This window comes from Tiliqua scincoides, chromosome 3 (genome assembly GCF_035046505.1).
Source record: "Tiliqua scincoides isolate rTilSci1 chromosome 3, rTilSci1.hap2, whole genome shotgun sequence".
NCBI lineage: Eukaryota > Metazoa > Chordata > Lepidosauria > Squamata > Scincidae > Tiliqua > Tiliqua scincoides.
This window is the reverse complement of record NC_089823.1, coordinates 6,969,171-6,994,228: the sequence shown is the minus strand read 5'-3', so window position 1 is coordinate 6,994,228 and position 25,058 is coordinate 6,969,171. Positions and strand designations below refer to the sequence as shown.

Below are 25,058 nucleotides of genomic sequence, written 5' to 3'. Positions count from 1 at the left end.
TGCAGACCTAATGCCAGCTTCTTACAAGCCATGGTTTTCAAACCAAGAACCAACCTCATAAATATGTGTGCTTTTCTACTCCTCTCCAGTCAATTTTCCCTACTATCCCTCCCCTTGTTTGCCTCAGCCATGGAGTGGTGTTAACATGTGCACTAGTCTAGAACTAACCATAACCAAGACTCCCATCTTACCCATAATTCACAGGTTTTATTAATCATAGTTTGCAAGAAACCTATATTACAGGTGGACCAGGGTTTGCCCAGGGTTTGCCCAGGGTTTTGTTTAGCACACATTCCTCTACTGTGTGGCAAGGAAGTGGCCAATCCCAGCCCAGTCCTTCAGGCACAAACTGGGTTCCTCTTTGTTTAGGCAGTACAGAAGTGAAATCAAGTGGACACTCCTATTCAGTACCCTCTCCTTCTTGGTGGAGTGGGCACCGAGATTTTGAAGGATATTTCATGGAATGGCACCTTTCCACGGTTTGTTGTGATGGGCGTGAGCCTTGCACACTTCTTCCTCTGGTTTCCCCCAACTCACTTAAAGAGGAAATTGAACCTTTGCATTTGCAGCTTGCAGGAGACTTAATTTTCCTGGAACATCTGAAAGCTCTCTGCAGCTTGGTTTGGTCTTGGGTCTAAAGAAGGCCAACATGCTGCATGTTTAATTTTAAGTGCCAGGAGAGTTAAGCTGTTCTTCCTTTCAGCCACAGATTTACAGCTTATAGGGAAAAAACCTCCAGCTCCCAAAAGCAACAGTTGACTCCCGATAGGTAGGCATTGATGACATGTAATTGAAAACTCCATTCATTATTTGGTATGGTCAGCAGGGCCAGAAAGAAGCAGTTGATCACAAACATGGAGATGTATCACTTGGAGACAGGCAGCCCAATCCTACATAACTCTCTGTATGGTGATGCAGCTGTACCAATGGGAGCCCCCTGTATCCTCTTGGGGAGTTCAGGCCCCTAAGGTCTCCTCTGAAACATTTGTTCCCTTACCGTTTGAATTGGTCTACTCAGACTCACACCAGATATATAGCCAGCCCAAGCCTGTGTGAACCCAAGAAGGCAGATCAAGGCTGGGAAGGGGGAAAGGATCTGGGTAGTGCTGCTGCCACCGACACCGCCCCCCTTATAAGAGCTGCCCAGCTACTTATATTTAAACAGAGGGTCATTCTAACCCTTGCCATCAGTCTTCATATTGAAAGTGGGAAGAGGTGAGGGAGGGAGAAGTGACGGATCATGATGTCAGGGAGGATCCACATTCAAATAAACACTGTACTGGAGATGCAGGGACACATCTACTGTTACAGGGCTGAGAATCCTTCCTCTTCAAAGTTCTTGTCCCCAGAGTAGCCATAGTTCAGTTTTGGAACATGCCTTAAATTTGCCCACATTTGCCTATTTCGTTTATACGAAAACAACTAATTGCAGTGGGCAGAACTGCTCCAAGAGAGCCAAATAGGAGAGTGTCTGTGCATTTACCAAGTTATGAAAGGGGAAAAGTTCACATTTTGAGTGTAGGGTAGAATGGTAGATTCTCTCAGGACACAATCCTAAAAGTGCCAGGAGGGTCACATAAAGCACATTTGTGCCTCCTTGGGAGTTGGCTGGGCCAGTGCAGGGACATGCGCCAGTCCACGGAGGTTGCATCCAGCCTCCACGTTGACTTGGGAAGGAAGGGTTGCGCTGGCTAAGGTCAGCTGATGCATGGGTCTGGGGAGCAGGCAGGAGGGAGGCGTTCCAGGATGGGGGGAGCACAAGTTGGTTCCGGGGGTAGGGAAGGAAGTGGGAGGCAGGGCTGGGATCCGGCTGGCATGCCGGATCCCAATCCTGTTCCTCAAGCAGCATGGAGCGACTTGAAGCTGCTCTGTTCTTTTCAGGCTTGTGCCACCTCTTGAGGTGGCGCAAGTTCAAGGAGATCCATTGGGGTCGTGGTTGCTTACCCGGGGGTAAGGGGGCCACTTCTGGCCCCAATCTTGCGCTGTCACACTGGATCAGGTATATTTTTTCTTGCATTTTGGGGTCGCTGTGCAATGCCTGGGAAACACAGAGGAAAATGATGCCTTAAATGATTGTTAAGGCTTTCCATTTATCACATGGAAAGATTGAAATGGTGTGATGGTGCTGCAACAACTAAGATGAGTTCTTACTCCTGATTAATCCTTCCCTTTGTTGATGAACTAGTTATGTCAATCTCCATTTTATCTTTGTTGTTGTTTCCATTTTTTTAAAATTTTTAGACACTTTATGGGTCTGGGTGTGCTGGTGCGTAGGGGATACAGCGATCTTGCGATAATTGTGCTCCTAGGTCTCTTTGCACAGCCAAAGGAGCCTGTTCTCATGCAGTACAATCAAGCTGTCTCCTTTGATTTTGCAGTCACTTCCTCCAGGCTATCGATCTATAAGGTGTTCATGTTATAACTTGCTGCAGCTCGCACATATGAGTTGAAATTAGGGATTTCTGCTCGTGTCGCATATGCTTGCAATTTGTTACTATCTTAGGTTATCTTTTTAGCCATTCCCGTTTGCCGATGTTTCTTTCATGACTAATTTTTCTCTTCCACACACCCCCCTTTCCGTCTCCCCCTATCGTGTTTTGACTCATGCTTCTGGTCACTTTTTAGAGTGTGCTGTAATTGGATCAGAAATGATTAATCAGCTAACATTAAATTGGGAGCATATTGATGAATGCACCATCCCTTTTCATCATTTTCCAACTATGTTCAATTCCTGGTGCCCCATTTGTCTTGTATTATCCTTATGCGCCAAGTAATGCTGGGCTTTATCTCTGTGGGTCAGGGGAAGCCTGTTCTTAGTTCATGCAGAACTTTATCAGCCATCAAATTTAGAGAGAGTTTTTGCATGTGTTTTCTGCATTCTACTACCCAACTGTATGATCTCTGACATTGTGGTTGCCGTTCTCTGAGCTTTTTAAGAAAATAAGGTTTCTAGTCCTCAAGTTTGCAGGAAAAAAAAATCTTGGAAATGTATCCAAGCTGTTCAGAGGAGACCAACAGTATTTGATCAGTGTCTCAGGCCAACCCATAGCCTGTGCAGTTCTTTTAAAAATTGGAGGAAAGGGGTACACCAAGCTCAAGTCAATTGCAGGAAACTTTTTAAATCTCAGTGCGCAAACAGACATAAAGTGCACAAATAAACAGACATGGATTTTGTGGAATGGCGCAGGGGTATGGAGAAGGTCGAGGGTCAAGCGAATGCTGGGTTTGAATAGGAAAGTTATATTGGGGTTGCGAGATGCTAATTGGCCAAGATGTGTCAGTCATCCTCCAATGAGGGGCACTCCCAGGCTGTTGCCGAAGTTCACAGCTGGCGATAATCAGCCGGGCAGAGAGATACCTTCTCACAGCAGAGACAGCATGAGATGGGCCTAGCCTTTCCGTCTTTGCATGGGCCCAAGTTCTCATTATGGAGAGCAGGTACTGGCCTTGGCTGTTAAAATCAGTGTTTCTCAGGGTTTGTCCTCTGCTGTCTCACATGGTCCACTAATTCGAAGTATCACTGGAAGTAACTGGCGATGACATCATTGCCAGTTACTTTTTGGTTGGGAGGCCAGATGCGACACGGCAAACACATAGAACTCAGTGTGGATAGGAGAGCTTTCTTGAGCATGGGAAAGCTTGCCTTGGAGCTCTGTCTGCCAACCCTCTACTGCTATTTGTTGCATCACATTCCTGGTCTCATGGCCAGGTGGCAGGGGTCCAAGAGTTTTGTGAGTACCACCAGACACCATCACAAGTACCTCTGGTGGTACCTGCACCACTGGTGGAGAAACGCTGTATTAGACAGCGCCAATTAAAAATGCCAACCCTGTATCCAGTTCCCCTTCCCCTTCCTATAATGGCCATCTGTGGAAAACTCTTCCCAAGGATATTTGTCTGATACTCTCACTTGTAGATACGTGGTATCAAGACTTGCTTATTCACCGAGGCAGTTTAGTTGCTTGGTTAAACATGCAGAAAGTTTTATACTGAGTTGCTTTTGTCCTGCTTTTGTTTTAGCTATGTGAATCTGGTGTTTTTTTTTTTGTTTTTTTAATGTTTCTTTTACAGCCCAAGCCTATGGTTTCCCCCGCCATAGCAAGTAGCTGCACCAAAATGTGCTGCTCTGCATTCTGTGGTGTTGGTGGAGAATGGGGGTGGCTTGTGTGGAGAAAGGGAAGATGTTTTCTCTTATCCCTCCATAAGCTCATTGAATGGCAGTGTGTCTCCTTGGACCTGCGCCAGCTCTTTAGGTCCAAGGAGACCAAGGGGTTGTGTCAGCTTGAGGGGATAGCATCTGGAGTGTGTTGCCTGTGACAGGTGCCACCCCCTCCCACCTACAGCACGCCCCATCCCCTCCCTGTTCTGCCCACATTGTGAACGCACCTCTGTTGTTGGGCTTCCATTGACCTGTCATTGTGTGCGGAGCCTCCAAGTCCTCTCCAGGGGCATTCCACGTGTGCTTCTAGAGCTCCTTTCATAACAGTTGGAATGGCACCAGCAATAGTCAATAGGATTGGGCTGTTAAGTTTTTAATGCGTTTTTGCGAAATTCCTTATTGTATTCTTGTTTCTAAATTCCTTATTGTTCCTTATTTTTTCGCATTTGGGGAACTTTTTCTTTCACTTTAAAAAATGGGTTAAATACATACATTAGTAAATATTAATATTAATGAGAATGTTATGATCACAGCAAGACCCTTGATGTCCTATTGCTCCACTGATGCATAAAAAGGTTAGACAGGTCAGAAAATGTAAAAGTATCAGGTCAGCACTGAAAGAGTGGACAAGCTGTTCACTGGCATGTAAGTTCACACATCGAATATTTGGTCTTTTTTCCCCATGCTACATCTAATTGCTCTAAGGTGTCTTCCAAATGTTACATGGGACTGGCAAGATGCCAAAATGAATCCTGGTCATGTGGAACTGGTAGTAATCATGATTTATAATTACCAATTTCTGAAATAACTATTAGTTATTCAAAACCAAATTAATTGGTTCAGTTCAGCATAAACATATTTAATGAGGAGAGCCACTATCAGGCGCACTGATCTAATCAGCAGGTGGGGGAAAAATGCAGATATTTAATTTAGATTTAATGAAAAATTGTGTTTAATTTCAAGCATAATCAATTATTAATTAATGTAATGAGCAACTCTGACTGGGTTTACTAATTAACTCATTTAAAAATTATGAATAACCTTTTCATTTGTAATTATTTTCAACATCCTGTCAAGTTGAAGATAAAAAATTCCATCACCTAACCAGAAAAAAGAAGCCCCTTCTGCCACAATTTTCATTTCTGTTTAGTTGGGATTTCAGGAGAAATACATTTTTGAAGAAAAAGTTTTCTGACTTGTTAAAAAAAAGACTGGATCCTATTTCCTGGACTTTATGCATTTGTGGACACGTAGTATATAGCTTGGCTGGATAATATTTTGTCTCCAGTTTTATACCACTAACTTTAATTGAGTTTCAGTATTAATTTTGAGTAAGGGTGACAAAGTGCATCTCATGTTGGCTGTGTTTCTATTACGAAGAGCTTGGGTTTATTGCATAAAGTATCTATAAATGTTCTTAGATAACTCACTAAAGTAGCTCAAATTAGTGATCTTGCTGTAAGATTTGACTAAGGTATTATTAATTTTGTTATCTCAAGAATATCCAGTTCAGGCAAATCCTTTCCTGCTCTGTTAGCGTAACCCATCAACTGATAACTACATTAATTACGTGAAATGTGCCATGTAATTATTGGAATTTTACAAGAGTCAGTTAATTCACAACTGAACTTATAAAATTCTCCATCGTGTTTCCTGTCCTTTCACCCCACTAAAAGACCATTGCAGGACACTTGCCATGGTGGCAAATGAAGTACTGAACATAGCATTTCCTAAAACAGAACACATCTGCAGTTCACCAAACAACCTCTCTGTGTGTGTTCACCAACAACTCCCCTCTTGCTTACCTGCTGCAGTGGTTTGACCCATGATCCCCTGACATGTGCAAGAAGGTTCCAGTGCCCCCATAAACACTTGGACAGCATGCTGCTCAGTGCACTATGGGAGCATGCTTTATGGGCATTTTGCCTCAATCACCACCAGTGGAACTCATGTCATGGTTGCTAAATGTTGTTGCAAATTTGGGGGATCAAAACCAGATATGCTTCCGATTTTAAAATGTTATGGTGAATGTCCGCATTGCATTCTTTTCTAACCTACTTTCAAATCAAAGGGCCCAATCCTACCCAACTTCCTAGCGTTGATGCAGCCGTGCCATTGGGGTGTGTGCTGCATCTTGCAGTGAGTCATGGAAGCCTCATCAGGGTGAGAGAGTATTTGTTCTTTTGCCTTGGAACTGCATTGTGGCTGCTTCGGCACTGGAAAGTTGAATCGGATTGGGCCCCTAATCAAACAGATTTATAGCCCAATCCTATGCTTCCTAGTACCTAGAGCTGCAGCTATGTCAAAATGGCTACTACTGCATCCAACTGGGCTGGAAAGCAGCACCGGGGCTACTCAGGGTAAGGGAACTTATGCTTCCTTACCCTGTGTAAGTCCCAGGCAGCCCTGATGGGTCTCCTCGGATCTGCGCCCACTCAATTTGAGGAGACCCATGTTGGGTCACCCAGACTAGGTGAGGATCAGAATATCACCATCTTTGGCCTTCCCACCCCACTTCCTTCCCCGCTACCCCCTCCTCCCACCTCAGAACGCCTCCCCCAGCCCAGACCTACCTCTCTGCTGCCCGATGCTCGCCCAGGGCTCTGGGCAGCAGTCCACCATCCTTCACTTGGCGCTGGGTCAGCACAGGCTTGCACTGAGCCTGTTCTAGTGCTGGACCAACGTAGACTGTCATAGGCACGTGTCTTACGGCACGTTTGTGACACGTTTGCGACGGTCTGGTGCGCTGGACCAGCGCGGTCCACATTGGATCGGGCCCTTAAACAGCAAGGTCTGTTCACGTTTACCATTTTGCAGAATGTTTTTTCTCCTTTGCTTTGGCCAAGCATCTAAAACAAAAGTGGTATATATTCATATTAAGAACAGGCAGTGTCTGGTGTTAAGAAAAGCTTGTTTCATCCCAGATAATCATTCTCTCTCTCTCTCTCTCTCTCTCTCTCTCTCTCTCTCTCTCTCTCTCTCTCTCTCGCTCTCACTCTCACTCACTCACTCACTCACTCACACACACACACACACACACACACACACACACACAAAATTGATGGTGACCTCAATCTCTGTTTCCTACTGTAGATTCTTATTTCCCACCCTTGAAGGTGATCTGACTTGAGCCTCAACTATACGCAGATGTTATTTAAACTCAGCTCCGACTCTCTAACCTGGTGCTTTAGGATATTTCTGTCAATTCCCTCCCCCCTGCCACCATCCAATTGCTACAATGCATCCTTGTGAAGTATCTCTGGGAACCTGATCCATGAACGAGTTCCATGTGGATAAATAGACAGATGGGCCATCCAAACAAGGCGTGCTCACAGTGGCTGTTGAAAAGTGTCTGGGGTCCCAGCTCTCTCAGGTATTTTCCCTCTTACAGAGCGGATGGTGGGAAACCCTGGAGGCCTTTCTGATTGCTTTCTAGCCTAATTAATGCCCTTCCTCTCATTAAGGAACCACATACTTGAGTCAGCTGTTGGGGAAGAATAAAGCTTCTTGGAAACTCGTTGGCTGCGAGTAGGCTGTGTAGCATTGAATGAAGCAGACTCGTTGCAGCTGAAGGAATCCCCCTTGGTCTGACCTCCTTGTGAGCCCAAAGGCTTGCCACAATTCAGCCTTTTTAAAAAAAAAAAAGCTTTCCCCCTAGTAACTTTATAAAATCCGTATAGCTCTGCCAAGTTAAGAGCATTCTGCCTCAGCAGCCTTTGAGTGGCTAAAAGCCACACTTTATCTTCAGACCTGCAAGCTGATGAGAAGCCACCTTGGAGAAAAACAAGCAAAGGACCGAAAAACAAAACAAAACAAAAAATTGTCATGCTGTGGGAAGACAGTTTGCAGTTCTGCTCTCTCTCTCTCTCTCTCTCTCTCTCTCTCTCTCTCTCTCTCTCTCTCTCTCTCTCTCTCTCTCATCCTTTCCTCTTGTTCTTTCAGTGCCTGCTTCAAGCCGGCGTGGGAGCTAAATATCACTGAAAGAACATCTTTGTGTTCAGTGTCCAAACCAATACTGCTCTTGGAAACCTGTTCAATTTTGTTGCAGGAGAGTGGGAGGTTTCCTTGGGGTTTCCCCCCCCTTCTTTTTTCGGTGTATTTTGAGTTTCCATTATAGGTTTGGATGGCCGCCATGGTTAGTTTTGTAGCCTAGGGACTGTGGAAGCTGAGATGATTTAACTGCAGTTCTAAGAGTAACAGTGCTAAAGATAGAAGATCTTGCACAGCGCTGGGCTTCTCAAGATTGATTCAGCCTCCCCCCCCCAGGAAAGCAAACCTGGACAAATGTTGTAATGAATTGGTCTTTCTGCTCCAAACCTAACCAAGACCTCTAGCCTGACATTTAAACGTGGTGGAGTAAGATAGATAGACAGTCCTTGATGAACTGTTGGAAACAGAACATAATTATTTATAAATGTTAAAAATGATCTTCTAGTTCAAGGAACCAAAAGCAAGCAACAATAAACATTTTTTCTTTTTAAGGCTCAGCAAATGAACAATCAGGAGTGCCCAAAGGTAGAACAAACTTTCTGACATTTATTTTATTACAATTTCCTTCCTGTATTGCCCCAAAGGAATAGAGCAAATTATGCTGTGGGCACCCTACTGATCCATGTTTACACTGATTTTATCTGCGCATCAAATGCCATGGGGTTTGGACCAGGAGCAGTGTAGGTCAGGCACCATTTCCTGTTTGCTGCATTCCTGTGGCTGCTGGTTCAGGGAGGGACCGCAGACAGTTCCCACTAACACAACCAACCAGAATCCTCTTGATACTTGAAAATAGGTGACCACCAGAGATCCCATTCCATGCCACTGCCTCCTATATAACTCCAAGATGGGTTGCAGTTTGTTAGTTTAGGCAGCACTGCTGTGGATGCAAATCTACTAGGCCAACATGTCTAAAACTGTGGGTCGCGACCCATGTCGATTGCAGTCCAGTTGGGTTGTGAGTGCGGATCACTCACCCGCCCTTACCTCTGTCTGGCTCTGAAACTGGAGCCCAATGGATACAACTGGAGGCCACTTCCAGGTTATTATTTATTATTATTTTATTGATTTATATCCCGCCTTTTTGCCCCAATAAAACAAACCCCATGGATTCTAATATAAAAGGAGAAAGACAGCCAGCCTGTCAACAGTTAAAAGCTTTTTGAAATAAAAAGGTCTTCAGTCCACGCCAAAATATTAGCAACGAGGGAGCAGTTCTCAATTCTAAGGTAAGGGTATTCCAAAGTTCGGGGGCCACCACCGAGATGGCCCTCTTCCTGGCCGCCGCCCCTCTCACCTCTCTTGGTGGTGGCACAGTCAAAAGAGCCCCCCCCCCGGATGATCTAAGGGTATGGGCAGGATTGTAAGGAAGGAGGCGGTCCCTCAAATATCCCGGACCCGAGCCGTAAAGGGCTTTAAAAGTCAAAACTAGCACCTTGAATTGGACCTGGAACAGAACCGGCAGCCAGTGTAGCCGCCGAAGCAACGGCCCAACGGAGTCAAACCGACGTGCCCCAGCAACCACATGAGCAGCTGCATCCTGTACTAGTTTTAATTTCCGGACCGTCTTCAAAGGCAGCCCCATGTAGAGCGCATTGCAATAATCTAATCTAGATGTCACTAGGGCATGGGTTACTGTAGCCAGACCCGCACAGCTCAGGTACGGTTGCAGCTGGTGAATCAGCCGAAGCTGAGCAAAGGCTCCCCTGGCCACCGCCGCTACCTGGGACTCCAGGTGCAGCTGTGGATCCAGGAGAACTCCCAAGCTGCCAGGGTTACAACCACCTCTGAAAGCTACTCCCGCAACACGCCCATGGCGGCTTCTGTGGGCCGCAGAATGCCTCTGGAAGTGACTTTTGGGTCACTTCTGGTTTCACGAACATAGCTTCCGGTTGTGTCCGAATGTTTGAACCATGTTAGCAGAGGCTGAGGTTGTTCACAGCTCCAGTAAGTTTGAAAACCGCTGAACTAGGCTATCTTGTTTCCCTTTTTCCTTGCTTGTTCCTGGCCTTCTGCTGCAGGTAGTTGCTACCTCTTCATCCATTTGAATATGGGCCTTGTGTCTGACACTGTGTGTGGTGCTCCTAGCATGTAGAGAAGCACATATGTAAAGCATATAAGAAAGGCAAGTCTGTTTTGGGGTAGTTCTATGGTACCTCTCCAAGAGCCAGGAAATTGCACATCCTTGTGTACATATGGTGCTTTTTGCATACTCACCTCTGCTTGGTGGAAAGTATAACACAGTCAAAATGAACCTCAGAGTGAATCAGTGAGGGCACCTTCCCTTTTCATACCATCTCTGTGGGATAGGTGACCAGCCTTGCTATTTGAGCATTGGTCTGCCAAGGTGGCTTTTAAAAGACTCTTGCTTTGCTTTGCTTAGCCATGTTGCTGAGCCACACTCCCCTCTCATTTGTAAGTCTCAAAGGGCGCAATCCAAGCCCTCAGTTGGGCTGACACGGGCCCTGGCAGTCAGGTGAGTTGTGTCGGCTGAGTTCAGCCAATGCAGGGGTCTGGGGAGGGTGGGGAGGAGGCAGAAGGGAGGTGTTTCGGGGCAGGGGGAGGGCAGGTGGAGGGTGTTTCAGGGATCTGGTGGTTATACTGAATCCTGACTCCATTTCGGAGTGGTGTGGAGCAACCTGTGGCTGCTCCAGTCTACTTGAATTTGCGCCACCTCCTGAGGTGGCACAGATCCAAGTACGCCCATTGAGGCCAGTATTGCATGACACGGGGTAAGGGGAGAGTTTTCCCCTTGCCTCGGGTTGTGCCAATTCTGGCCCCAAACTTGCGCCGGATACAGCGCATGCCCACTGTCCTGCCTGCTCCAGCGCATGTTAGGACTGTGCTGAAAGGCTGCCAAGACCAACTGCCTGTGATGTCATTAGGCATAAGCTGTGAACATAAGCACAGAGGTGGACAAAAGTCTAGAGTGAGAAATTCTATGACTCCGCCATGGAACTTGAGCATCTGAGATCCTGGTATCCTTGGGGAGTCCTGGAACCAATCCCCTACAGTTACGGCGGGCCCACTGTAGTCAAGTTCTCAACAGCACAGGAAAGGATGCCTCTGTCATTTTCAGTTCTCTTAAACTAGTGTCTGTCTCTTCTCTCTGATCCAGGAGGGGAACTGAGCAATCCTGCTGCAGGACCTTTCTGTGTTTGTGTCTCTGTAGAAAAGAGGGGAGGGAATGGCAGGGAATTTAAGCTCTGGTTTGCTCAGGACTTTCTGCCTGCAGTCTTAAATTCACTTGTCATGCTGGATTTGTTTTAACAGTCGTTATAAATCCCTAGTTGTAAAAGTCTTAGCTAACACTACAGCCATAGTCTTTAACAAGAGTAGCACAGATGCTCCACCATGTCCAGCTTGCTTCAGCCTTTGCCCACAAGTGCTTAAAAGAAATCTGATTGTGCACATCTTAATAACTTCTGAAAGCAGCTCTCCTGAAGTCCCTGCCTTGATTTCCTACTAATTACTGTGCAACTGTGTATTTTAATTGCAGTTAAAATGCAGAGAGAAAGAGAGCGGGAGGGAGAGAGAGATGTTTCCCATAAAGGTTGCTTTCACTGTCTGTGACTACGGTACGGGATATGGGATAGCCAGTTCTTAATAATAGACTTGGATTGAATTGTGTTGTCTGCAACAGTGTATGTGTTTGTTTGGGGGTGGCAGGACACACACTGCGTTGTTGAATGAAGTTGACTCCTGTTCCATTTTCATTGCAAAAACATGCCCGAGGCGGTCACTGCTGTCAAAATGTGACATAGACTTAGCGGCACTTACGTTTGCTTCTTAATTACCCCCCCATACTTGTTTGTTTCTGATGCCATAATAGTGGCTTATTGCAGGGGAATCTGGTACTTAATGTATTCAAATGTTCCTACTCGTAATGGTAAGCATCTTTGGAAATACTTTTTAAAAAAAAAAATTAGTGTTTGATTTTATCTTTTTAAAAAAATTATGGAACTTCCACAACTGGGGAAGTGGAAAACTTTAAGAGGAAAAAGTGTACAAAAGAAGTGGTGTACATCACGTTAAAAATGAATGGGAAGAAAGGGGCAAATAGTGTTTTTCAAACTTCTACCACAGTGCTATAATTTAATAAGAGTTTTAGGGCTCAGTCCAGACCTGATGATGGAGCAGCACAAGTCCCATGTGCCGGCCCAATAGTGTCTTGAAAGATTGAGCAGGGACTCTATCCCATAAGAACATAAGAACAGCCCCACTGGATCAGGCCATAGGCCCATTTAGTCCAGCTTCCTGTATCTCACAGCGGCCCACCAAATGCCCCAGGGAGCACACCAGATAACAAGAGACCTCATCCTGGTGCCCTCCCCTACATCTGGCATTCTGACTTAACCCATTCCTAAAATCAGGAGTTGCGCATACTCATCATGGCTTGTACCCCATAATGGATTTTTCCTCCAGAAACTTGTCCAATACCCTTTTAAAGGCGTCTAGGCTAGACGCCAGCACCACATCCTGTGGCAAGGAGTTCCACAGACCGACCACGCGCTGAGTAAAGAAATATTTTCTTTTGTCTGTCCTAACCCGCCCAACACTCAATTTTAGTGGATGTCCCCTGGTTCTGGTATTATGTGAGAGTGTAAATAGCATCTCCCTATCCACTCTGTCCATCCCCTGCATAATTTTGTATGTCTCAATCATGTCCCCCCTCAAGCGTCTCTTTTCTAGGCTGAAGAGGCCCAAACGCCGTAGCCTTTCCTCATAAGGAAGGTGCCCCAGCCCCGTAATCATCTTAGTCGCTCTCTTTTGCACCTTTTCCATTTCCACTATGTCTTTTTTGAGATGCGGCGACCAGAACTGGACACAATACTCCAGGTGTGGCCTTACCATCGATTTGTACAACGGCATTATAATACTAGCCATTTTGTTCTCAATACCCTTCCTAATGATCCCAAGCATAGAATTGGCCTTCTTCACTGCCGCCGCACATTGGGTCGAAACTTTCATCGACCTGTCCACCACCACCCCAAGATCTCTCTCCTGATCTGTCACAGACAGCTCAGAGCCCATCAGCCTATATCTAAAGTTTTGATTTTTTGCCCCAATGTGCATGACTTTACACTTACTGACATTGAAGCGCATCTGCCATTTTGCTGCCCATTCTGCCAGTCTGGAGAGATCCTTCTGGAGCTCCTCACAATCACTTCTGGTCTTTACCACTCGGAAAAGTTTGGTGTCGTCTGCAAACTTAGCCACTTCACTGCTCAACCCTGTCTCCAGGTCATTTATGAAGAGGCTGAAAAGCACCGGTCCCTGGACAGATCCTTGGGGCACACCGCTTTTCACCTCTCTCCATTGTGAAAATTGCCCATTGACACCCACTCTCTGCTTCCTGGCCTCCAACCAGTTCTCAATCCAGGAGAGGACCTGTCCTCTAATTCCCTGACTGTGGAGTTTTTTCAGTAGCCTTTGGTGAGGGACCGTGTCAAACGCCTTCTGAAAGTCCAGATATATAATGTCCAAGGGTTCTCCCGCATCCACATGCCTGTTGACCTTTTCAAAGAATTCTATAAGGTTTGTGAGGCAAGACTTACCCTTACAGAAGCCATGCAGAATCCCTGCAGAATCCCAAACTCTGCAGTTTCCCAAACTCTGCAGGCCGGCGGAAACAGTAAGCCTGCGCCAGCCAAGTCAGGCCTATGTGGGAGAGGGTGGGAGGTAGGCATTCCGAGGCAGGGAGAGGGTGGACCTGTGGGCGGGCAGTGGGTGAGTGGGAGTCAGAGCCAGTTTCTGTCACTTGTGTCAGATCCTAACCCTGGTCCCGGATGGCCTGGAGCAGCTCTGGGCTGCTTGAATCTGCGCCTGCTCTTGAGGTGGCCATTGGGGCTGCTGCAGCTTTACCCAGGGTAAGGGGAATCAATTCCCCTTGCTCCTGGCTGAGCTGCAACCAGCTCCAATCCCACTGTAGATCTGGGGCAGGTCAATGGGCCACCTTGTTCCAGAGTGAGATAGGACTGGGCTGCCCGCCATTTGAATCATAGGGTGGGGGGGTTATAAACATATATTTAACAGCAGTGTGTTATGTATGTTAATTTTCCATTAAGTGAAGAACCTCCTAACATTTGTCCAGTTTGGCTTTTTGAATGATCATGACTGCTATGTGTTTTCTGAAAAGGTGGGCTCTGCACAGACTCTGCACAGCATTCATAATTTTGTAGACTTCTGTCTTGTCCCTTGCCAACCTTTGGGAGGTTCGAATGATACCTGCCTCATCCAGTTGACCCCATGCACTTAGTGACATGTCCATGTGCTGGTCCCTCTTTATTTCCCCCTCAAATCTTCTTAATTACATATCTGAGCCCCTTGTATCCACTGCAAAACTACTAGGTTTACAGTATATCTAGCAGAGCGGTTTGGATGACCCCCCGCCATGCGATGTGGAAGTTTTATTAGGAAACTGGAGGCAGCAAATGGAAGGGTCATGATATGCACAAGTCATTAAATCCATAGGACTGGTCAGATAGGGTATGTATTGTCCACTGTCCTTATTCTAACCTGGGGTGTCCAAACATTTTGGCAGGAGGGCCACATCATCTCTCTGACACTGTGTTGGGGCAGGGGAAAAAAATAATTTACATTTAAAATTTGAATAGATTTACAAAAATGAATTTATTAGAGATGGAACTTATATGAATGAAGGTCTTGCAGTAGCTCAAGGCCTATAAAAGGTCTTGCACAAAGCAAGGCCAGCCTTTCCTTCACTGCCACTGCTGCACCACAGACATGAAACAGCAAATAGTGGAGGAAGCTCTCATCCCACAGCTTAGCTGAGAGGTCGAATAGTCGTCCTCATGCTGAGAGCAGTTGCGTCAGGCCAGCATGGGCTCCAGCAAGTCTCCGGAGGGTCAGAGGCTCATTGGAGACTGGGGACTCCCCACAGGCCGGATTGGGAGCCCCTGAGGGCCGCAAGTGGCCCCCGGACCGGGGTTTGGTCACCTCTGTTCTAACCTAAAACATATCCTCTGCAACCATGAAGCATCCCAGGGGGACCTCTTGGGTCATGTGGAATGGTTTTTTGATCAACCATACCCAACTTTGACAATACCAGAGTTCTGGGGTACTTCAGCTCCAGATGGAGATAAATGATAATCATTTCTGAATGTTGACAATGTTACGAACATGGCATTTGTGTCATCTCACTATTACCTCTCTTAGGTTTGTAATATTTCAAAAACTTGAAAAACCGTTAGGTCAGTGGAGCAGAACAAATGGGTTTGTGTGTTACAGAAACCGTTGCCAATGTCATAGCACTTTCCACTCCCTTAAAAACAGCTGCTTATCGCTGACCAATCTTGAGTTGTCCACAAGCCTTGTGACTGAGGATCCCTGTGGAACTGTGAACTTCATTCACCTGGACCTTACACTCCTGCTGTTGTTTTACATGGATCCCGAAAGGCAGATTGAGAGGCCCTGATCTGTTTCTGTAGCTCGCTTCAACCTCTTATTCACCCCTTGAACCCATTAAACAAATTGGAACTTGAATTGAGTGGTGCAGGGGTGGTTATCCAGGGATAACTTATCATATAAGCTCACCCAAGGTGCAAATTTGTCTCGAAACCGAAGTATCGTGACGTGTGATAATATGTATGGTTGAACCTGCCACCACCCTGGCATCTTCTGGGTGATTGGGCTCAAGGGTAACCTCAGTGTGAACAAGCCGCTGCTCTCTCGGCTGGTGTAGTTTGGAGGCTGGCTTCAACCAGCTGCCAGGCTGTGTTAAATTTTGTTATTGATGGGCCTCTTAACACTGGTCTGTCCCATTCTCTTAGATTTATGCCTCTCCCGTGCCCTGTGCTGGATTTTTACTCAGGTTCTCCAGAGGGGAGACTGTCATTAATTTTGCAATGTCAGCTGCTTAATCAGCCCTCCCAGACTTGGGTCCATTTGTAACAATTTGCCAGGCTTTTGTGTAGAAGAGAAAGCGTCTCTCCCTCCGCCACCCTCTCTTCATTTTTAGAGGGGGTTTTATGGTTGAAGCTCATTGGGAGAAAGATGACAAGTGAGTTGGAATAAAGCATTTTTACAGCTTCCTAGTCAAATAAAGTTCTGGATGGGTCTTGCTCGAACCTTGCCAGCACAATGAAGTGTTGGCCGTGTTGGAACATCTGCTTCAGTGGTTTTTTCTGTCAGTCTGTTGTTTTAATATAGTCAACCTCAGTTGGGCTTTAGCTCCAAAAGTCCCCATCTAAGGACAAAGAGTAATGCACATTCCCTCTCTGCGTACAACCAACCCCCACAACCCCTCCTCCCGTCCCTTGTGGTGGTGAATTTATTTCCACACTGAATAATCCCTGCCGCTTCTGGGGTTACTCTTCAGCCCTGGCTCCATGCCAGTCATTCTGGGGGCTGCATTCTTCTCTCAAATTTCTCCACTTTGTTTTATCTCCCGCCAGGCTGGGCCTCACCCACGTTTATTAACAATTGGGGCTCTCACAGCCGAATAGGCTTGCCACCCCAGACCACCCTCCCACCTTTCTACTCCTTTTCTCAGCCCGAGCCCCACACTGGGTTGCCGCCAAATGCAACTGTGTGTTCCCACATCAAGTTTCGCCCTGCCTCATACCCTCAGCTTCTAAGACCTTGCAGTTCCCTCCATTGCTTCAGCTTTCTTCCCAATTCCCCAGAACCTCCATTTTAGCTCTTTCCCTTCCTCCGCCCCCCAATTCAAACCCCACCACATCCTACAACTTCACTACTTTAAGTGGATAAATAATATCTACTTAGTTCCTGCTTAACACCCTACCAACTCCACTATTTTAAGCAGGTAAATAATACCTACTTACTAGCACCCTCAGTTGGCATCCTTCGGTCTCGGAAGACTATGGTATCGCGCTCTGAATGGTGGTTCTGGGACAGAGTGTCCTCTCCAGTGCGCGAAGCCTGGGTAAAGTAGGTATGGAGGATAGACTGTTTCCCATGCAGCAAATCCCCCCTCTCCACGTCGCTGAAATGGTCCAATGGAAAGACAGAGGCCAATACGGTTGGTTCCAGCGGCGTCGCAGGAGTTGCCAGAACGTGACTGTGTTCAGCCATGAACTGCCTCAGGGACTCCGGCTCCGGATTTTGCCTCGAGGTTGACTCCTGAAGCCTTTTCCATAACTGGATGTAGCCACAAGGCAGTGGAGGTTTGGGATCAGAGTTTTCCTTCTCTCAGATGAGCTGCCTTCTCAGGCTGACGAGTCCCATCTACCCGGTGGCTGTTTAGTCGCCTCTTAGGACAAGTACAGCCAAACTAGGGCCTATTCTTATCCCCAGCCCCCAGGGGTTAAGTAGGTGAATACCTACTTAAAATAGTGGAGTTGTACGGTGTGGTGGGGTTTGAGTTGGGGGTGGAGGAAGGGAAAGAGCTAAAGTGGAGGTTCTGGGGAATTGGGAGCAGAAGCAAGGGAAAGGGAACTGTCAAGGTCTAAGACAGGGATGTCAAACATAAGGCCCAGGGGCCAGATGCAGCCCTTGGAAGCTCTTTACTCGGCCCTTGGGCTCTCCCAACACCACCACCAGCTGCTGAGCCGCTCTGAGGTGTTACTGCTGAAAGGGCAGCCCCACATTAGAACTGAGCACTTCCATATCTTGAAAATATCTTGCTCAGTGAAGAAGTGCCTGTTTCTGGTGATAACCTGCTTAATGACATCACTTCTGCTTAATGATGTCACTTCCAGCCCTTAGCTGGCCTCATGAATGCTGTTCAGCCCTCTGTATGAAACTAGTTTGACACCCCTGGTCTAAGAAGCTGAGGGGCTGAGGCAGGGTGGAAACCTAGGAAGAGGCAGTGGAATCCTCTTCCCTCTTCTTCTATTGATGCTTTCACTTATGAACCTTTGATCTTACGTTGCTTCAATGTTATTTTGTTAGGCCACCTTTCAGCTGAAGCTCCCAAGGCAGCTAACAAAAACTGGGGGTTGGGATCTGGCCTAAGTTGCCCTGGCCAATCTCCCCCTCCTCCTGGGCCTGGTCCGCCACCTGATCCCCCCCACCCCGAAACACCCCTATTCTGCCCTCCTGCTGCCCTCTCCAAACCCCTGTGTTAGTCACCCTCTCCAACCCCCTGTGTTATTCACCCAAGGCCGGTGCAAACTTACCTGTTGCCAGCCTCCCCGGCTCATGTCCTGGGTTGGTGCAAGGGACATGTACCAGCCAATTGAGTGCACCGGATTGCAAGTCAGACTACATCAGCTCATTGATGGCTGATGTGCTGGCCATCTCAGAAAGGATATTATAGAGCTGGATAAAGGAAAGAGGAAGGGCAACTAAAATATTCAAGGGATTTCCTTGTGAGGGAAGTCTAAAGTATTTGAGACTTTTTTTCCCCACACAAAAAAAAAAGTGAGAGGGAAGGGTGCTTACTAAAGGAAGAGTTGCAAGCAAGTACTTTTGGTCTTTAGTCAATTCCTTAACTGTTCAATGAAGGCTTTGCTCTCTTTGAGCATGCACATTTAGATGCATAGGAAGCCATTTCCTACTGAGTCAGGGCACTGATCCATTTAACCCAATGTGGTCTGCCCATACTGGCAGTCCCTCAGGGTCTCAGCCAGAGCTCTTTTCCTTTACCTGCTAACTGATCAATTTATCTGAAAATGCCAGGCATTGGAGTGGGACCTCCTGCATGTATCCTACCACTGATCTCTTAGCTACGGGGGGGGGGGGGAAGTATTGCAGGTGTGCAACACACCTTGTAGGCGGCCCCTCCCACTCACTGTTGGAGCCATTCTGGGTTGCGACGGCAACACAGGTCTAGAGCAAACGCAAAGTCCACGTAGGGTACTGATTATCAGACAGTGTGAACGGAGAGTATACGCAAGATTATGTACTATGCTATCCTGCAGCAGTATAGTACCACGTTCTTGTTGGAGAACACCCTGCTGAGCTTCTGAAAAACTCCAGCAATGTGAACACCACTGCTGTATCTTTCAATTCCAGTTAATATGTGACATTTCCTGAAGCCCCAGGAAATAGGCAGAAAGCCCCAGTATCTTAGGTGAAATTTCAAATGAGGCACCACTTCCCCTTTTCTAACCACCTTAAGTTCCCTGTATTAATACTCATGGTGTATTAATACTCATGCTGTATTTAATACTCTTGGCATTAATACTCATGGTGTTGAACTCTGAGTTCCAGCTTCAAAACTGTGCGCAGCTCTGAGGGTCCTCTAAAGATGTGCTTGCACAACAGATGATGGACAACATAACAAATGTATGTTACCCTGCACATGCCCAATCTTGTCTGATCTTGGAAGCTAAGCAGGGTCAGGCCTGGTTAGTACTTGGATGGGAGACCGCCTGGGAATACCGGGTGCTGTAGGCTTATACCATAGTCTTTTGAGACTGAAGGTTGCCAACCATTTCTGTAATACCAACACATTAGCCCTCTTGGTGGCATAGAAATCATGTATAGATCTTTCCTGTTTAGCAAATGATACATTTGAATAAATGGTGTGTTGCCTTCCTTCAGGGAATCCTAACAAAAGTGCCACTGTGCTTTTGCAAAGCTGGAAGGGCAGTAATTGACTCTTTGTATGGGCAGGCAGTCCCTTGAAATACTTTGATCTTCAGGGGTAATTAAGGGAACCACTTGAATAGGAAAAGCTGACTCTTGGGTTATAGAGAGTCAAGAAACAGGAAGATTAACTACTTACAGCCCAATCCTATCCACACTTTCCTGGGAGTAAGCCCCATTGATACTAATGGGACTTACTTCTGAGTAGACAGACATAGGCTTGAGCTGTTAGTTTCAGAATAAGTTTTCCTGCTTGCTTGCTTTCTAGGAAGATTTCAAAAGACCATGCAATATTTGGGGCATTTTTTTTTTCTTTTTTTTAAAGTGAGTGTGTAAGTGGAACCAATTACTTGTGCAACTTTCCTGGGCACAAATGTCTAAGGAAAACATAGTTGGAATCTAGAATCCTGCTTAAAGATCCATTCTAGAAACTTTTGGCTAATCTCTAGATACTGGGCTTGATTATTTTTTTGGTTGGATCCAGCAGGACTTTTCTTAAGTTCTGATGGTTCCTCAAGTCAGTACTAGGAAGACATAACAGCAACCACTAGTGAAATTTCTTCCAGAGCTGTTTCAGGTTACCTCAGTGCTTATGGCACAATCCTATGCATGTTTTACTCATGAGTAAGTTCCCTTTTGTTCAACAGGGATTATTCCCAAGTAAATGTGCATAGGATTTCAGCCCAGTTTCCCCACAGTATATTTTTTGGACAGGCCCAATTGGGGTCCTTCCCCCCCCCCCACACAAACTTGCATCTGAACCTTTCAGAGAGGAGAATTTCTCCTGAGTAAATCCCACTGTGGTTCAGTGCCCCATGCTGCTCTATCCAGTGACAGACTGAGACCCTCCTACTTGCTGTAGTGCCAGTAATAATAATAATAATAATAATAATAATAATAATAATAATAATAATAATAATACAGGTATTTCTATACCGCCTTTCTTGGTCCTCAGATTTCTCCTCGGACTTTATTCAAGGCGGTTTACATAGGCAGGCTGATTAAATCCCTGTAGGGATTTTTACAATTTGAAAGAAGGTTCTATCTGTCAAGAAACCACAACATTTAGATGTTTCTTTCTGATCTGGTCGCAACATTCTGGCCTCCGTCCTCCCACGCTCAGAGCAGATGGAATAACTCGGCTCAGCTTGTCAGCTGCTTCAAGGTCGCACGGTGCCGGTGGCCTCGAACTGGCAACCTGCAGATGTTATCTTCAGGCAAATGGAGGCTCTACCCTCTAGACCAGACCCACTATTTATTTTGGAAATGCTGCAGTGGTATACTGGTATAGAGACACATCCTAATAGATGTTGGCACAATAAAAGATCTTACCTGTTTTATAACTTTTACTCCCTAAGATCAACATAGCAACAGCTGCCTGCCAAATTGCTGAAAGATTGAGAATTGGCAGCCTTTCTATCCCCTAAACTTTCTATATAATCACATCGAATGTCACCACCAAAGTGTGATTAATTTCCTAACAGCTGCTTGTCCAAAAATCACATAATTTCGTGGGGAAAGAATGAGAGAAGGAATGGTTTGGGATGTTAGTTACCTTGATAATTATGGTTAGATTTATCTAACCATAATTTAGGAAATTTTGAGAAAAAGAATGAAAGCAGAACATTTCCTTCAGTGAAATAGGTCTGGAATAAAAAGCATAGGTGAAAACTTGTAGTTTTGGTTTATATCTAACCCAGCGGTTTTCAACCGCTGTACCGTGGCACACCGGTGTGCCGCGAGGCAGTCTCAGGTGTGCCGCGGGGCCAGAGGGGGCAGGCAGCAGCCGTGCATATGGGGGAGAAGCGGCGGCTTCGACCCTCACGTGGCAGCCAGCAAAAAAGGAGCAGCCGCGGCTGCTTTGCATCTCCTGCTGCTGAGCAAGAAGAAGGCTGCAACCCGATCCTCTTTTACCTGGGAATAAGCCCTGTTGACTATTATGGGGCTTACTTCTGAGTAGACACGCCTAGGATTGGGTATCAAGTGTCCCCCCCCCCCATGCTGATTGGGCAGCTAGAGAAGCCTGCGGAGTGAGTGAGAAGGAGGGAGGCAGGAGTAGGCAAGCAGGTCGGAAGGGAGTGCGTCTGCTGAGGCCACCAGACCAAGAACTGGCTGGCCTGGCGAGGGGTTCATGAAAGCCCCTTTTCCTGCCACAGTTGCCTGCAACTGCCCAAGGCGACCCTCCCTGCCTTGTCTTTTGCCTTTCAGAGGAAGGGCTTTGGGCCACAGTCCTCTCCACACTTACCTGGGAGTAAGCCCCATTGACTATAATGGGGCTTACTTCTGAGTAGACAAGCCTAGGATTGGGTCGCACTCTTTTTTCTTAAATACAGGAGCAGGCAATTGGTATTTCTCCCCACCCCACTCCCTCCCACAGGCACATCCCCCCCAAATCTCATAATTGCAGTCAGCACCTCTCTTACTCTCCCTTCACTCATCCCCACCTTCCAAAGGTTCAGAATCACTTTCCTCACATTCTCCCCCCCACTCCAGCTGAATGCTGCACTTCTTTCAGTCAGGTATCTTCATTGCCCCTCACCCCATTCGGTGCTCAGTCTGACCTCTCTTTGCCAGCACTTTCTGGCATTGCACTTTAATAACAACATTTTTTCTCCTTTCCAGAATCACAAATACTCCGAACTTCATACTCTCCAAACTTCTTGTGAATCTTTGGCTGCAATCCTAACCACACTTTCCTGAGACTAAGCCCCACTGAACAAATTAGGACTTACTTCTGAGTAAGCCTGGTCAGGATTGTGCCCTTTGTCATGTAATGATTTAATTGTACTAATTATATTAATTAAAAATTAATTGTAATGTAGTAATTTAATGCAAGTAAAAAACTGATGGCGTGCCTTGGCAATTCTAGTGCCTTGTCAGTGTGCCGTAAGCTGAAAAAGGTTGAAAATGGCTGATCTAACCTAAGATGGAACCTTTACAGTGCAGTCCTATGCTTAGAAATAAGGCCCATTAAATTCAGTGGGACTTACTTCCAGGGAAGCGTGTACAGTATAGGATTGCAGCCTTAGAGCACAATCTAAGGTTGGACTTAGGCCGGTGCAGCCCCCCTGCATCGGCCCAGGAGTGTTGCAAACATGCTGTAAAGCACATTCATGGCTACCCAAGAGCCAGCTGGGCCATTGCAAGGATGTAAGCTGGCTTTTTGGTGCCGGATCCAGGCCCAGATGGGATAGGTTTGCAATGACCCAGGCAAGCCAGTGCAGGGGGTGGGAGGGCAAAACGGAAGTGGGGAGGGGCGTTTTAGGGTGAACCAGGAGGCAGTTTGGGCCCAGGAGGGGAGTGGGAATGATTGCAGCAGCACAGGCCAAGTTCTAACCTCCATCCCTGGCCTGAGAAGCAATTGCACTGGTGTAGATCCAAGTAGCCTCATAGGGGTGGATGGGGCATTACCAAGGGTAAGGGGGAAAATATCCCCTTACCCCAAGTTGCCTTCCAACTGTCACCTACCTTGCCCTGGATACAACGCAGGGCACTCAGCGTGGCTGTTCCAGCATAAGTTAGGATTGGGCTGCCTGTCTTAGATTTTTCCTCATGGTAGTGGTGGGCTTCCAACACCCTGCTACACACATACAATACCCATGTTTGGGCCCTGGGATCAGGACAGCTGTTGGAATACTGGCAGGTAGCCAGGGCTCAGCTGATGCCCTTCCTCGCTCAAGCCACTGGGAAGGGATCTCTAAAATATAAAATGCTGAAGGCATGGATTACACACACACTTTATTGAAGAAAATTGTCTTCAATGGGATATTTGCCTCAATTAGAGATCAATGGCACAGAACTGAAAACGGAAGCCTTTGCCTGGAGGCTTGTCCCCCCCCCCCCCAGATTAAACAAGAAGCAGTGGTGGTGACTGCAATGTGTCTAGTAACACTGGGGCATTTTTCAGGATTCCTCTTTCAACACCAGCTTAGAAATCAATTAGTGTCTTCAGCCTTAGGGCTTTAACTCCGACCTTCATTTAAAATACTGTAATTGATCACTTTGGTTATTTATTACATTTCCTTTCGCCAGCCCAGGCAAGTCAACAAGCTAATAAAAGACCAGCAATGTGTGAGGTTTGATTGTGTCTCTTTTTTCCCCCCTTCTTGCTGACTTCTGTGGGTTTTTCCTCCCCCCCCCCCTCCAAAGTCTCTTATGCCTCACTAAGCATGACTTGTCTTTCCTTCTCACAGTGATCTATCACAATCATTGCCCTGTCCCAGCTAACTCCTTCACTCCATCAACCTGCTCTAAGAGGAGTCCATTTTATTGGCCATCTGAATCAGTATCTTTGTTTGTTGTCCCTCCCCCATCCCACATCTTCCTTCTTTCCTTCCCTACTCATCCCATTCTTTTGTCTATTCTGCTGAGTCTGATCTTCTGACTGTTTTGTTCTGCTGTATCATGTATCAGTGTTTGTGGTGCAAAGTTCACCAGAAAGCCAATTTGGAACCAGCATAGGCGACAACAGCAGAAAATAAAAACGTTGTGATTTCAAAATGTTGGAACAAAAAAAAAAAGGGTGTGCTGCATGGAATGAGGCTGCTATAAGGGATCTTGGATGCCATGTCTCAATGGGGAATTAACTTCTTCACAATGGTAGTGGGCCTTGTTCCCCTGTTAGAAGGATTACAGCTCCAGTCGATGATAGCAGGGGGACAACACCTGTCCCTCTTCACCTCAGCATGGTATCTTTCAGTGGCTGTTACTAGTATCTATCTATCTATCTATCTATCTATCTATCTATCTATCTATCTATCTATCTATCTATCTATCTATCTATCTATCTATCTATCTATCCAGCCAGCCAGCCAGCCAGCCAGCCAGCCAGCCATTTTATTGATTCCCAGCAAGAGGTAGCTAATTACCTTAATCCATCATGCTTACTCACACACCTTTCTTACCCCTGGTGAGACAGCTGTACATTGTAAGTGGTGTCACTGAAGCTTAGGAGAACATGATTCAGGCATTCTTCCTTGAATTTCTTTTGGGTTCCTTGGGGCAGCTGTTCTTGAAATGAGTCACCTTTTAGGAAGGGCTCCCCCATTCAAGCCATAAGGGCGTGATCCTAACCCCTTTTGTCAGTGCTTTGCAGCACTGGCATTGCGGTGCCAATGGGACATGTGTTGCATCCTGCAGTTGGGTGTCACTCACGGAGGCCTCCTCAAAGTAAGGGAATGATTGCTCCCTTACCTCAGAGCTGCATTGCCCTTAAGTCAGTGCTGGAAAGCATTGACATAAGGGGTTAGGATTGCACTCTGACTCTGTTGTCTCTTGGGTTGGAAAACTCTTGGCTTCATTCTTTAGGAAAGGTACACAAGTTCCTTTGCTGTATTTTGGCTTCTGCTGATTCCCTTTTCACACAGTGTTCAGTTCTGATATAACACTTTCT

General features: G+C 46.4%; 1 protein-coding gene and 1 pseudogene across 3 annotated transcripts in view; both read left to right on the top strand.

The window, feature by feature from the left end:
- The window catches only part of TENM4 (teneurin transmembrane protein 4), a 367,138-nt gene that overhangs the window by 156,830 nt on the left and 185,250 nt on the right, over positions 1–25,058 (top strand). The gene's annotated exons all lie outside the window — the stretch shown is intronic.
- LOC136646668 (5S ribosomal RNA) lies at positions 19,358–19,474 on the top strand (annotated as a pseudogene).